Source organism: Pyrus communis, chromosome 1, assembly GCF_041283825.1.
Source record: "Pyrus communis isolate YQ-2024b chromosome 1, ASM4128382v1, whole genome shotgun sequence".
Lineage (NCBI taxonomy): Eukaryota > Viridiplantae > Streptophyta > Magnoliopsida > Rosales > Rosaceae > Pyrus > Pyrus communis.
The window spans coordinates 10,998,670-11,014,522 of record NC_142565.1 but is presented as its reverse complement, the minus strand read 5'-3'; the positions used below and the strand labels follow the sequence as shown (position 1 = coordinate 11,014,522).

The following is a 15,853-nucleotide window of genomic DNA, read 5'->3' as shown; positions in this document are numbered from 1 at the left end:
AATTGCATTCATCTAACCCACCAAAAAATTATTACAGTTTTGATAATTTAAATTCTTTTCGACACCCCAAAAAAATTTGCAAATGAGAAGTGGATTAAGAAGATCACGAATTATAAAGCAAAACAACATAAAGATAAAAACATAAGGATACAACTGTTAGTCATCTTCCCAGAGGAACAAACCAAATGCAAAAAAAAATACAGTAAAAATGCGAAATGCAAGTTTAGCGGGGAATGCTTGGAACTCATGCTAGGACAATTCATCTTCTATGGTTTGGAGTGAAAAGAAATCAGAAGGGGCAGGGTTGGATTGTTGATGACATTTGGTATTTATACCACCCACCCTTAAATCCATCAAAATTCCAGCAAATCTTGGACATTCATACTACACTTAGATTTGTACGGACTTTTTAAAATTTTAATTGACTACCTATGGATTTGGATGTATTATTTAAATCCTCTCAAATCATGATTTGACCACACCCTGATTTTAAAATATTTTAAATACCACCTTCAAACTTCTAATTGACTACACTCGGATTTTAAAGTCTATTAAAATACCATCAAATCCAAATTTGACTACACCCCCTTTAGACTTTCAACATGGAAAAAAATAATTTGGAATTTGGGACCTCCAATTTCCAAGTTTATATTCCATGTAAATAGGTGTCATTTTCAAGTTTTTATGAATGGGTGTTTAAAAATAACAAATTATGTATTGAATTTTCATTGTTCTTTTAAGTTCGTCAAGCAAGAAATTCACCAATTCTACAAAATAAAATTCCGTTAGTTCAATTTCTGTCATTTTAAAATTCTTTAGTAATTTTAAATTTTCTCATCCAAACAGAATGTAATTGTACCATAACTAATGAAGTTTAAGAATATTAATTCGATTCTAATTAGCGGTCTAACTTGCATTGATCAGATTATGATAATCTCTACTGAGCTCCCTAACTAAACTTCAAGAAGGTCAAAAAAATCAACTTAAACATGCTCATTATCCTTTTATACTTGAGATATGGAATCCTCTAAAGCTCCTAAGAGAGAAGATGACTCCTAGTGTCTCTAGTTTTTATAATTAATGGCGATTGTTTATTAATATATTAAACAACTATATTCAAATTATATTAGCTTATAGTCATTATAACTCTCTAAAGTATGAAGTATAATTACTGTAAAAAAATTTAGAGAGCTCTTAAAATTAATTTTTGACATTTTTAGCTTTAGCTCTAAGATAGAAAATATAATTTAGAGATGCTATAAGTGTTCATACTTTTAAGAGATGTCCATTATGGTAGGAAAGTATCCACTTACCAACACACTTCAATAATATTTTTCACTAGAATCAGCAGCAAAGAAAGTCGAAGTTATAGTATATAATTAAATGGTAATATGGGGAGTAGTTCAACTACTATAAGCACATGAAATATCTCCATCATTTTTTCGATGTTGGATTTAATTTCAACATGTCTCTTCACATGTGATGAGTTTCAAGCTTAAAACGTAGACAACATAAATCAAACGCCAGAGAGCACATGTAGACTTTGGGATTCACATATGGAACAGTCTGATCTAATATCATGAAGAAAGTTGAGATTCCACTATAAAACTAATTGACAAAATTTATGGAGCAGCCCAACTACTTATAAAGACATAAAATTTCTCTTTTCTAATGTGAAATTCAATCTCAACAAGCAACAGTCATATTTGGCTGACCACAATAGTGAACTATGGATTTGGATCCCATTCAGATCCAAATTGTGAGGATCCTAGAGATCCTTATATTTTAATCATTCATCGTACGTTGTGAGACCAGAAATTATTTTGATTTTTTTATTTAAAATTAAATATAAATAGTGCTTAACAAAAATTGATTATACGATTTACGATGAATGACTAGAATTTGAAGATCTTTATAAAGAAGATCCGGAAAGAATCATCATCTGTGAACTATCTTGTGCATGTTGCTTGCCCTAAGCATGCTGACGAGGCATGTATGCACCAAACAAAATCCTCAGTATGGTGGTACGTGCAAAATAATTATAATTTTTTAAGCACCATTGTTGTGGCGACGGTATTGTTTAATTGTGATTTGACATAAAGAAAGCACAATGTCATGGACTGTGGATAAATTCGGCCATAAAAAGGCAACTAAGTACATGGCATTTCATTAATTAACCTTCCTTATAATGGTTTGAATGGAATCCGAATCCTTGCTAGATTCTCTTTGTGAGGATTTTAAAAATTCGTGAATTGTATATATTCATCGTATATTATATAGTTCGAAATTATTTTAAATATTTATTTAAAATTAAACACAAACAGTATTTAACAAAAATTAATCATACGATGTATGATGAAGAGACATGATTCACGGATTCCTAGAATTCTCACCAAAAGGACCCAAAGTGGATCTTGTTGGGTTTAAATGAGTTAGTAGCAGATTCCAAACATGGGAATACAAGCCAAATGGGTGCACAATGATTAGTTAGGAATTGGATCCCATCCAGATCTACTTTGTGAGGATCCTAGGGATTCTCACATCTTAACTATTCATTGTGTATCGTGCGGTTAGAAATCATTTGACTTTTTTATTTAAAATAAAATACAAGTAGTATCTGACGAAAATTGGCCTCACAATGTACGATGAAAGGTTAGGATGTGGGGATTCCTAGGATTCCCAAAAAGTGGATCTGGAGAGGATCCTCTTCTGATTAGTTATACTTAAACTTAAGAATTAAGCTACTTAGTACTACGGTCTAGTAGTATTCCTCTTTACTTGTAATTGTGAAGTTGAACCACATCATTGGTAGCCCATTGTGAGGCTTAGCCTATCCACCCTTTAGTGTAGACAAGGTTCTACAAAACGTTAAGCGTTTGTCGGGCAGCGAGCTGGGGCCTAGATCCTAGGCAACTAAGCGGGGGCCTAGGTGAACTAGGCTGTTTTAATTAAGTTTATTATATAACATATAAATAAGTGTCTATTTACACTCTAAAAAATTAAAAATTATAATTATATTGACAATTTGGAAAAGTTAAAACTTAAAACTTAAGGCATCATGGTATTGCCATCTTCACAAACTAATGCAGTAAAAATAGGAAAAACCCAAAACCAAAAACCAAAAACCAAAAACCAAAATTGAAAATCACTAATTCATAATCTAGGTTCTTTTTTAGTAGGTTAGAAAACCCTTGAAGTTAATTATATAAAAAAATAAATAAATTAAAAACAAAAGAACCGCCTAGCCATCTCCTAGCCCACCTAGTCATCTGCCTGCCAAGCCCCTACCCGATTATTCTGCCTGTTTTGGCCTAAATCGCATCGGTCCTCCACCACCTAGCACCTAGGTGCCGCCTAAGCTGATTTTTAGAACAGTGAGGTAGATAATATCGTTTGTTTAAAAAAAAAAAAAAAAAAACACTTACAAATTAAGATCATGTTTTTTTTTTTTTTTTTTTTTTTTTTAATTTTTTTTATGGGGTTAAAGGGTGGATTTTATTAGATTCTAATGGAAATGTTTACATTGTAAGCCAAAATATTAAAGAGAAATTCATGACCAATGAAGTTCTAAATATGGGAGCTAATAAGGGCGTGCAAAAGAGTCCGGTACCCGCAGGTCAGAATAAGTATAGGGTAGGTCCAAAATTTATACATACAACAAGGATCAAGGCGGGGAGAGGATAATTGCGGGACGAAGCGAGTCTAGAGCAGGGGCAACGCGACCCCGACCCAAAATCATATACCTTTCTTGTATGACCTTGCAAAGTTTTGTTACCATTGATCATCCCTTAGCACGGCTTTGTAGCATTCAAGATCAGTAGGGCCCCTGCAACAGTTCCATCACCTCAACCAATTAGATCTAAAACCCCTAAAATTTTCGATCCAGTTCAATAAGATTCAGCAATACATTAAGGCCTCGTTTGGCAGCTCGGACTGTACTGACTATTTCTGTCGGATAGGATAAATAGTCACCGGATAGTACTGACTAAATTAATCAGGCGTTTGGTGCAATATCGGACTAATGACCATATTATTTATACTATGTTTGGCACTGAACCGGTTTGGTACTGAATCGGATAAGAAAAGAATCATTTTTTGTTTGATGAACTTTTCTCTCTTCCCTCCCCAGATTGCTGATCTTCTCCCTAGATTTCCGATTGTCTCCTCCCGTCACTCCCTCTTCCTCCATCACTCCCTCCCCAGATTTCTGGGTTCTAGGGGTGTTTGATTCAGACAAGAAGGGGTTCAAAGGCCCAAAAACGGCTTCGTTTCGAGGATAGAGGTTGACAGAAAGTTGAAACTCTAGAAAATGGTAGAGAATGATCCTTCAGGCATAAATGGTATGTGATAAGTGGTCATAATTCGCAAATGAAAATGCGAGAGATGGGTGTCCGCCCCAAAGCCTGTTACGACAATTGTGCAATCCCCTCTTATACCATTTGATCCCCATTCTACTTAAAAAAAAAAATGGCAGAAAGTTGAATTTGATTTTCACCCAGTAAATTACTCACAAGCTTTGAAGCTCTAGAAAATGGCAGAAAGTTGCAGACTTTAAAGCTCTGTTGTGTTAGATAATGGCGGATGAAAAAACCTAGAAATCAGAAATTGCAGAAAAATTCCATGAAACAGAGGGAGGGGCGAAACTGGGAAGAAGAAGAAGATGAATGAGAAGATGAACTTGGATTCAGACGAAGAAGAAGATGAATGAGGGAGTGGTGGAACCTGGGAGGACCGACAGTGCGTTCGGAGAGGAAGGAGAGAGCGAGCCCGACTAAATTGTCCCATGGTTTTAGACGGGATAAATATCCGGATGTGAGGGGTATAAGATAAGTGGGCCTGGATTAAATAGTCCGGTGCTTATTTCATACGAAGCTCACCAAACACCTGCTTCGTATTATTAATACTATTTGGTGTGCCAAACGAGGCCTAACAAGCTAGCAAACCCACCACTGCCATACCATCTGTGTCAGGCAACTGCGACACCCTACCCCAAATCGAGCTGTTGTTGCTCAACTCTGTCCGTCTCTCTATTTTTCTCTTCGTCAGTTTGTCTCTATTAGGGCTTGGTTTGGTATTGCTATACTTTGAAAAAAAACTGTTTCTGCTGTGCTATGAGAATAAAGTCATTTTTGTTGCTTCACGTTTTCAGTTTTTTTTCATCCAAAACTGTGAAAATAAGTTGTTTTTAAGTGTTTACGTGTTTACTAAACACCTTTTTTATCTTAATTTTTTTTTGTACCCATATTTTATAAAAGCACCTCACTACTCAATCCGTTAACTCGAGCTGCTGCTGCTCAAATACTCTGTCAGTTCTTCTTTCTCTCCGTCAGCCTGCGAATCGAAATCAACCACCACTATCCTCTCGTCTCCTCCTCAAATTAAGTTAATTTACTGATGGATTCCTCCTCCTGCTCTAGCTTCGCCATCATTGCCAACAAAAATCTCATTTCATACGATCATATGCGTTTGCCATGTTCAGCTTTATAGCCATAGGAGCCTTCGCTCCCTCGTTTCGTTGATTAAGAGAATGTATAATCTCATGAACCAAAAACATTGTCACGAATTTGCCTGACAGAGAAATGATGATTGCTTTGAACTGATTAATTGAGACATCAATTTCTTCTGTATATTGGTTACTAGTTTTGCAATCACTTTGTAGATGACGTTACACAATGCAATCGGCCGAAGTTGGGACATCTTTCTTGGTTTGAACTTTTGGAATGAGAACTAAATGGGTATGGTTTATTTTCCTGAGGAGTTTCCCTGATTGCCAAAAAGCTTTAACCATTCTTATAATATCACCCCCACCACATCCCAGAATTCATGATACAAACTACTCGAGAATCCATCTGGGCCAAGTGACTGGGACGCCGAAATTGGGAAGGCTGCCCTGCGAGTCTCATCGTCCATAGATAGCCGTACCAACTCCTTATTATCGTTCTCCGAGAGCCTTGCTTCTACACAATAAAAAATCTCATGGTTTCTTTGGGGATGGCTTATAGTCAAAGATCCCCAAAATATTGCTCGACAATCGAATTCACTGTTGTTGAAGCCTCATACCAAAGATCATGGTCAAGTGTGGTTAAATCCAAAGAAAGCGTTCCTAATTCCAACTGTAGTTGCTAGTATGGTAGTATTTACTTTCATCCCAATGTTAAAAGATAGATATTGTTACTCCAGACTAGCAACTATAGTTTACTAGTGAAATGCACGCTCACTAGTGAAAATAGTACCATCCAACCTTGAAAGAGGGAGTTACAAAGAATGGTGAGCATAACCTTTGCCGACAGTTTTCTACCCAAATCTCGAGGTGAATCATGTAAATCTCTAGTTTCGGTGAACCTAGACACTTACTAATTATTATTTTGTTTATTTTTAGTTACGCCAGAGTTTCATGTTGATCTTATTTTACTTTTTATAACTTAATAGATACCACTTTACTCTTTGAAATTCAAAATTCATTCCACTTTGACTTGTGGACTCTCTCATCTCCTTGAAACTTATGTCGCCTCCAAAAACATATGTGAGACCCAACACCAATAAGCCTATGTCACATTGCAATAAATTTGATTATAAATCTCCATATCTTGCGTTAACATTCAACAATCAGATAACATTAAGTTTATAAGAAATTGAAGAGATGAAAAAAAATAAAAAAACAACATTGATTAGATTAGCAGTCAAATCAAATCCACATAAGAAATTAACTGATCTAAAGCAATGTGGAATGAACTTTAAGTTTTATGAAGTAAAGTTGTGATTTTTGAGTTACATGGAGCAAAGTGAAATTAAAATCAAGTTTCAGGGCGTAGCTAAAAATAATTTTTTAGTAAAGTAAGTACTTTCATCTATTGACTATTTGACTTAAAAATCAATATGGGGTTTGCGAGCTTAAATGTATTTTTGCTTTAGTCGATTTAGAGCATTTATCATTGCACTTGAGATTTCAAGTCCGATTTCCTTTTGCCGTCTATATTGCTTGTATAAAAAATGTTTAAGCCTTTACGAGTGCTTATACTCATCATAGTAGTGGAGGTATGTTCTTTATTGCATAGATATTGTCGTTAATTGAGGTGTAAATAATATGTCAGTGCGTCTTGATGTAGTTTATAATGTGTTCTACACTTCATCAATACGATATAGATAATATTCTAATTTTACAGTGTAATATGATGCCCACAGCGTAAAAGTTAACTTCATAGTAATACTAATGTCATTCTATGTATAAAATTAGAGTACAAATTTGAACGACTCTAGTGTAGTGTAATCCAATTACGTCACTCTAATGTAGTGTAATCCAATTACGTCTAAGCATGATACCCTATCTTGACTGTGTAAAAGGACATCCCAATGTAACCACCAACTGTATTATAGTAAGAATAATGACATTTTTTATTATTAACTATAAAATTATCATAATCAAAAGACACTATATTATACTTAGATGTGATTACATTCTATATAATTGAGCACTTTTGATACAAACGATATTGGAGAAGAGAGAATTCGAATTTGGGACTTTAATACAAAAATGAATGTTATGAGCCAAGTTACAATTCTTTACTTATTTAGATGAACACTTCGGTTGCCCTAATTAATATATGGATCAAGAGACAATTTGGTACGTTGCTAAATACATTATTTTCCTTTTAAGCGTACATTATCTAACTTTTTAGGCCAACTTCATATGTTAATTAAACATTAGCCCTGCACAAATAAATGTTGGAAATTTTGAGTGGAAATTTCACTGTCTCACATTGGTAACTACCAAAAGGTTTTCTCATTTTATAAGACTTTGTCCCTTATAGAAAGTGATTGGAGTGATAGACCTTGGAGAATAAAATTGGGCTCATCCTTGGAGTTGGGCTTTGGGATGTGCTAATTAATTGATAATTAATATATAACTAATTATAATTACTATATAATTAAATTCTTTAATTAATTATTTTTTATTATTTTTTATCAACATACTCATCCTTTTAGATGAAGTCTTTGAAGAGTGATGAAAGAAAGACCAAAGCACTCATCTGGAGAAGATGTCTCCCAACAGACACATCCCTTTCTTATACCTGTTGTGAACATGCATACACCTACTATATATACATCCATCTGCATGGCATTTTGCATACAGAAAATCAACATTCTTCTTCTACAATCACAAATATCATTTCCGAGAGAACCACACAAAAATTTGCCAGAAGTCAAGTTTTTCAATGCTGGAATTTTGACTTGATCGTTGAATCCTGATGAAGCAGACGTCCGTAGAACTACAAGCACTGAGTAGGGACGAAATTTCTATTTCAAGGACATTGCAGTACGTAAACCTCAATCTTCAATATTTCTGTTTAATATTATTTCATTGTTCATACACTGTTAATTAATTGTTCGCATTTATTATTTATTTTTATCCCATATTGTTAACATATCTCCAACAATAAAAACAACCAAGACGGGCCAAACATATCCCAAACTTCTCGTCACTTCGTTCTACCCTAGCGGCTATTAAAAAATTCATACATCTTTAATTCTATGGTTTGCTGACCAAGCTACTCACTACTTTGAGACCTTCCCTTTTTCGAATCCTTATAATTTTATGACATGGAAATCTTTTTACTGACAACAGGAAGAACACTATTCTCCTCCAGACCTCCATACTCCCCCTGAGGAAAGTAGGGATCCGAAAGAGAGCAGGAGGTAGCGCAAATTCTTCCCCCCAATCAATCAATAGATGAATTCCTCCTCATGTAGGCAGGGCCAGGCTCCAATAAAGGGCCTCCACCTCCTCCCGCATTTTCCAAGTAGATTAATTATTCTAGACGATACCATTGGTCTAAACCATCAGAATCAGAATCTTTATTAAACAACTCCAAAATTCATCATTTCTTAGTAATGGAGTGTCCAACTTTGCAAGGTTTGCTTTACTAAAGGGTTACAAGCAAAAGTTGAAAAGGAAAGATCAGGAACAACATTATATATATTATAAAAATGTACGTGCATATTTTTCTAATAACCAACCATATTAAGATATACAGTGTTTGGACACAAAGATCCCATTTGACCGCATTCATTTTCTCCCAGCACAAGCTTTTGCAGCTTGACTTATGGGGTTGGTCGGTAGCTTTACGATATATTTAGTGTTCGAAAAATTAGGTCTAATTGCTATAATAAAGCACATAGAAAATGAAGAAATAATTCATGCAATTATATATCACAATAATGCATGTACACAAGTAACCAATGTTAAATGAACATGATAGAATAGATTAGAAAAACCTAGAAAATACGGTCGAGGCAAGTGTTGGACACTTTGTCCTTAAGACAAGTTTACGTCCCATTACGATGCTCATGGTTGATCGGCGCATGTCTCCCAAGATACAATGACCACGTCCTTGTAATAGTAGCACTCCAAATCACAAAGCTCCATGAACCACGATTGTGTTGAAAACTCTCTCATATAGACTTAATGAGACTCTCTAATATTTAGTACATTCTATGTATGATTATGCAAAACAATGAAAAGTTATATTTTGTGATTATAGGGAGCTTCCCTATTTATAGAATGTGAGATATCTCTTTGGAAAACATGTGACTATTCATGAAAAGTCAAAAGTTGCAACTCATCATTTGAGTAGACATATCTTTCTACCAAAAGGCTTCACTTCTAATTTCCATTCAATTAATAAATTTAATATAATAATATTATTGTTAAATTTTCCAACAATCCCCCACATGAATGGAAATTGACTCAATACCATGCAAATGACAATGTAGACACTAGAGAGAGAATTCAGTAGGAAAAGTACCGTATCGGGATAAGTGACTTTTGGCTTTGAACCTCCCATAGTGAATTACTATCAGATTTACTTGGTTAATCAATGAACGCGATGTCTTGAATTGCTCAACCGTTTGTGTAAACCAAGACAATAGTAATCACACAATACCCTTCCAGATACCTCGTGCTTGCTCGGTTGTGTGTTTATTTTGGCCCTGAACAATTATTGGTTTCTCATGAATGCTTTTAGAAAACTAAGCCCTTCAAAAAATTCTCACAGGAATGGCCCCATTCCTCACTCAAGATAGGTGACTTCCCATTAAGAGTATCCTGCAATACCCCCACTTGTTATTTCCAAGTATAGGAACCATTAAAAGCAAAGCTTATCCTATATACGTTGCAGATAACACTGTTTCATCATAGGACATGGGTAGGAGATTATCTCCGCAGTGCTCCCATTGAATCATCCACAATTCGGTTTTCCCCTTGAACCTAGATCTTGGGATCTCCAGTCTGCTAGGTTGGGTTGCCATTATGATGATTCTTAAGACGTAGGCTTTTAACTCATTCCCCTCAATGATACAACTTACTCTCTAGTCAAGCCTTTAAAAATTGGTACCACTAGGTTGACTATTCATTATATGGCCATCACAAACTTTATATCCATGCATGGAAATTATTTCCTTTGAGAGTAGTTGTTCTCCAACATAATTTCTCCAAACATATGTTTTGGATTTGATAAGTAATTTTGCTAACACTTGGGTAAAATCCCCCACATTTAAAAGCATTTGTGAGAAGATCTCCAACCTGTCAATACTTTAAAACTTCAATTATAAGAGATAATCGTTGTCACTTTTTAGAAGCAAATTACTTTTACATTATTTTTAAGTATATCCTATTTCTCAAAATAGCTAAGCCACCCCCACAATTCACATATATTATGGTTGCTTTAATGCTATTAGTAACTCACTCATCAAACTTAAAAAGTAGAAAACTATCAAGATGAAGGACAACATCACTCTTTGTGATCATAATCCTGTATCAAATTTGTTGAACTAACCATGACTAACATAAACAAATAAGGCAAGACTTTCACCGTGACTAATAGGGGTAACTGCAAGACTCTATTATGATGTTCATAATACTTGACGTCTTTTACTATTATTTCCAGTCTCAAGATGTAGTCTGCATATTTTATAGTGCCACAAAGTTACGGTCTGCAAATGTTCCTTCTAATGCCCTGCAATACCTTATGGTGAAAGGAGCATACGCATTTTATGCTTCAATTTTAGCGACCATAATCACCTTATTGTGATAACTAGCAACAAATATACACGATACTACATAATTGTTGGGTGACTGCACAGTTTGCAGATGCTTGATACATGACCGAACTCAAACGATCCTTATGCGGTTATCCAGACCGGATACCCCATCGCCATAGTACCTTTTCCAAGTAAAATGGTGTGTAGGAGACATGATTAATTTGATAATTAATTGTAACTCTAGACTGAAAAGGTGCATGGTTTAGAAATACCAAATGAGATTTAAGTGCAATTCACTATTATCTTAAACAATTGCAAGAGATTCCAGGAAATACATATATCCCAAAAAATCACATAGGTATATGTTCTAATATGTAACGAACAAAACTCGTGTCCTTAGAATAATGTTAGGATATTTAATATAATAATAATAGAGTGAAGCCGTATCTTGATTAGTATACCCAACACCCTCACAGTTTGCAAAGCCAAAGCGTTTCACCATTTCATACATTATTCAACTTAATTTCTACTGCACGTATAAGATTATTTTTATTTCTTTTCACCAAAAGAAACCAATGCAAAGAAAAGCATGAGAACACATAATTACATTCTGTATGTACAACGTACCCAATGTATTTCTTCCAAAAGTAAAATTCATTAATAACTTAGTTGACATACAAAATATGCCCCGGTCAAACAAATAGTTCATGCCAAGTATCGTAACCTTAACGCGCAGGCATCACAAAATTGAAATTCAATGCAAGGCAAAGAGGTAACCAACTGACCAAGAATATAATAATTATTTTTGCAGTAAACATAACAAAACCACCTCTTCATATGCAAGATTAGATACTAGACCATTCTCCCACAAAATTAATCAAGAAGAAAATTCACGCCCATAGGACCAAGTATTATATCACAAATAATTTAATTCTCAAACAAACATAGCAATCAAACCATAAACTTGTCTTAAGATTGTTGGAAAAATTGGGTCTAATTGCTATAATAAATCACATAGAAAATCAAGAAATAATTCATGCAATTATATATCACAATAATGCATGCACATGAGTAACAAATGTTAAATGAACATGATAGAATGGGTTAGAAAAACCTAGAAAATACGATCGAGGCAAGTGTTGGACACTTTGTCCTTAAGACAAGTTTACGCCCCCACTACAGTGCTTATGATGTCTCCCAAGATACAACGACCACGTCCTTGTAATAGTAGCACTCCAAATCACAAAGCTCCATGAACCACGATTGTGTTGAAAACTCTCTCATATGGACTCAATGAGACTCTAATATTTAGTACACTCTATGTATGATTAAGTAAAACAATAAAAAGTTATATTTTGTGATTATAGGGGGCTTCCCTATTTATAGAATGTGAGATACCTTTTTGGAAAGCATGTGACTATTTATGAAGAGTCAAAAGTTGCAATTTTTCATTTGAGTAGACATATATTTCTACCAAAAGGTTCCACTACTAATTTCCATTCAATTAATAAATTTAATATAATAATATTATTGTTATATTTTCCAACATTTAGTTCAAATGAGTCTCAGAAAAATTATGAACTTCCTTTTTCTTCCAAAAAGCGTACTGCTGACCAGATTATTATACCTGTATTGTAAAATGTAAAACCAAACTATTAGAAATTAATCATCTCTGCATCGATATCGATTAGTGGGCTAGACGATAGACGATATGAGTGGTTTTGAGATTTATATAAACGTATCATGGTCTGCATCGGAAGTTTGGAGTTGTTCAGTGTCTATCGTGAATTGTTCATTTGAGCCACAGTCGACGTTGATTCTTTAGGTCTAAGAACTTTGTCATGACTGCTTAGGGCTTGTCTGGCACCATTTTACTTTTAGTGTTTATTACTTTACTTTTTTATTTTTTAAGAATGAATAAAGGTGGAGGAAGGTATGGAGAACTGATGAATGAAGGATAATTCATCAAAGAAAAATTTGAGTATGAAAACAGCTACATATAATATTTTAGGTTTTATTTTTCATTCTGTTGTGCATCTCCATCTTCTACAGCTCTTTTTTATCCCTCATTTTTGGCCTCTATTTTTTTTGTAAAAAAATAGTAAAATTATTACAATTAAAAGCAAAATCGTTGTGATAAAAAAAAAACCCAAATTGTTACCAGAGGAGTTTTAAGATACTTCTAATGACTCGAACTTCTTTTTGTGTGTAGCTATGATATTCATTGCTGATACCGCCAAAACTACAGTTGACTTCTCTCTAGGCAATGACTATACTAGGGCAACATTGACTCCGAACGCCCATTATTCGTCTCTAATTAATGGTAAAAAATTCAAACCATGAGGCTTTAAAGTTTTAGTGACAAAGCATACTTATCCTATTTATATATAGAAAATGATACTTACTCATTTTCATTCTGCACTCTTATCAGTTCATTTTCTTTGATTTCTTTGCTTTACTCAATTCAACAAGAAAAATCAAACTTTGCTCCTATATAAAGATATTCATAATTTGTTAGATATCAACTTTTCCCTGTCAGACAACAGTGTGATTGCGAAGCATTTTTCACACGGTAAAATTGTAAAAGAAAAAAACTGAGGCGGCATATACTATTTGCCCCATAGAGTTAGTATTAGTCACAAGTGGGTCAATATTTGGTTTCAAATTTCATTATGATCTCCTTTCCGTGTATAACCACACTTTTGTCTTGTAAGATATAAGTCAGAACTGAATTAGAATTCGATAGTTAGGGCCACGAGTTTCAAGCTAATAAGATTTTAAGGAGTTGTGTTTGATAAATATTTTATTTTCACTAACGTTTATTTATTTATTTTTATTTTTTTTGAGAAATTTTCACTTGTGTTTTTAAACAAAAAATCAAAGCAATTACCTAAAGAAATCAGGGTTCCATCACAAAACGAATTGACAATATGAGGAGTAACCCAACTACTTATAAGCACATGCAAAATTGTGAAATTCATTCTTAACATTATCAAACAAGTTTTCAGCTGACAATTGAAAACTAAAATTGTCACAACAATATCTTTCAATTTTTAATTTTCAATTTTCAGTCCTATTTAATAATAAAACTAACCATTTGCTTTATTTGTAGTTTCACTGGGGTTGGCTAGAGGCCTTGAAATATGTATGGTCAAAGTGACAATGGAGAATCTGAGCGTGAGTGTTGACTACCATGGTCAGCCTAAGTTTCTACCTGGCCGTCCACGTGGTCTGCCCCCCTGGCGGAATTCCACTCTTCGTTTTTTTTGTTTGTGTTTTTTCTGTACGCTAATGTTTGTTGACCTGCAGATTGCGTTGCACAGAAAGATGGCTGAGCACAGACACGGTCATGCACTACTAGAAATCCGAACAGTATGTTCAATCGGTGGCTATTACAAGCACTAGTCATGGATTAGTCGTGGCCAACGCACAATTCCCGTGATATTACTTTTTAGATATTTGAGGTTGTCTATCCCTAATTTGTTCATGTTGAAACACGTATTTTATTTTTCAACGTTATTTTAAAAAGTATACTAGTACTTTACTTATATTATTAGAACACACAGTGAACTAATAGCACCACTTTATTTGGTAATGTGTTATACCAAAAAACATTTCTAAACTACGTGGTAATGTGACAATTATTAAAACCAAGAATTTTCACAAGGGTCGACAAACGACAATCTTTTCATTCTATTATACATAATTGACTGACTGACTATGTTTTGTGAACAGTGGGGGTGAAGTGGGTTTTAATTTTGCTAGGATTAAGCTAATTTCGGCTTAGTAGGCTGGATTTCATACAAAACTACCACTAAATTTTTGTTAGTCCAAAAGTTAGCACTATAGGCTGAAACTCGTCGCAGTTTAAGACATGTTCGGTCCCTTAATTAGCGTACATAGAATAGTAAGGAAGAAAAATGGAATATATGTAGAGGAACAAAGCCACATGAATCTTATGATTGTTGGACTCGAAACGTGGATAACGTGATCTCATTTGTAAAGTTTTGAATTAACTCGCCCCATTTTAAGACATGTTCCGCGCGCCCTTTAGTGTGCAAAATAAAGAAGGAAGAAGAATGGAATACTTGCTGAGGAACAAAACCATAGGAACCTTTTGGACATTGGATTCAATACGTGAATAACGTGCTCTTATTATGCAAAGCTATGAATTGGCTGAAACTCACTACAACCTAAGACAGGTTCCACCTTGTAAATGACGCTTTACCATAGTGATGAAAAACAATTCTGCCTATGAACTCTAGTTCGGGTTCCATCCCCACTGATTCCCCCTCTCTAACAACTATATATATATATATATATATATTTTTTTCAAACATTTTTGTTCAGACCATGCTATATGCTGAAATTTTTATTTCTTAATATCAAAAGATTATACGTACACAATTTTCCATTGTGATTTGAATCTCGTGTTCTTAACCTTGACGACAAGCGCTAGTACAACGTTTCGATTACTTCACATTACATTTTGTGTTCTTAACCTTAACCATGCAACATTTTGATTACTTCAATCAAAGCAATACAACTTATTGACAAAAAAAAAAATAATAATAAAAAAAAATAATAATAATCAAAGCACCATAATTAGAATTTAATCTAACGAAGTGATTCAAGTAACTTGGATGGACTAGTCGACACTGAACAACTATTTCAACACGTTGTAATAAATTTTTTGTTAATAGATTTTCTTCATCATCGCCCTTAATAATATGTTCTTCAGCATGTTGGACCACAATTGGAAGCACATAATTAGCTATATATTCTTGCAGATTTCGTTTGGGAATTGATTTTGGTT

General features: G+C 34.3%; 1 non-coding gene across 1 annotated transcript; it reads left to right on the top strand.

The window, feature by feature from the left end:
- Window positions 1–4,339: 4,339 nt before the first annotated feature.
- LOC137721617 (small nucleolar RNA Z279/snoR105/snoR108) lies at window positions 4,340–4,447 on the top strand. The gene has a single exon (XR_011066687.2). It is a non-coding gene; the product is annotated as a small nucleolar RNA Z279/snoR105/snoR108 (small nucleolar RNA).
- The last annotated feature ends 11,406 nt before the right edge of the window (window positions 4,448–15,853 follow it).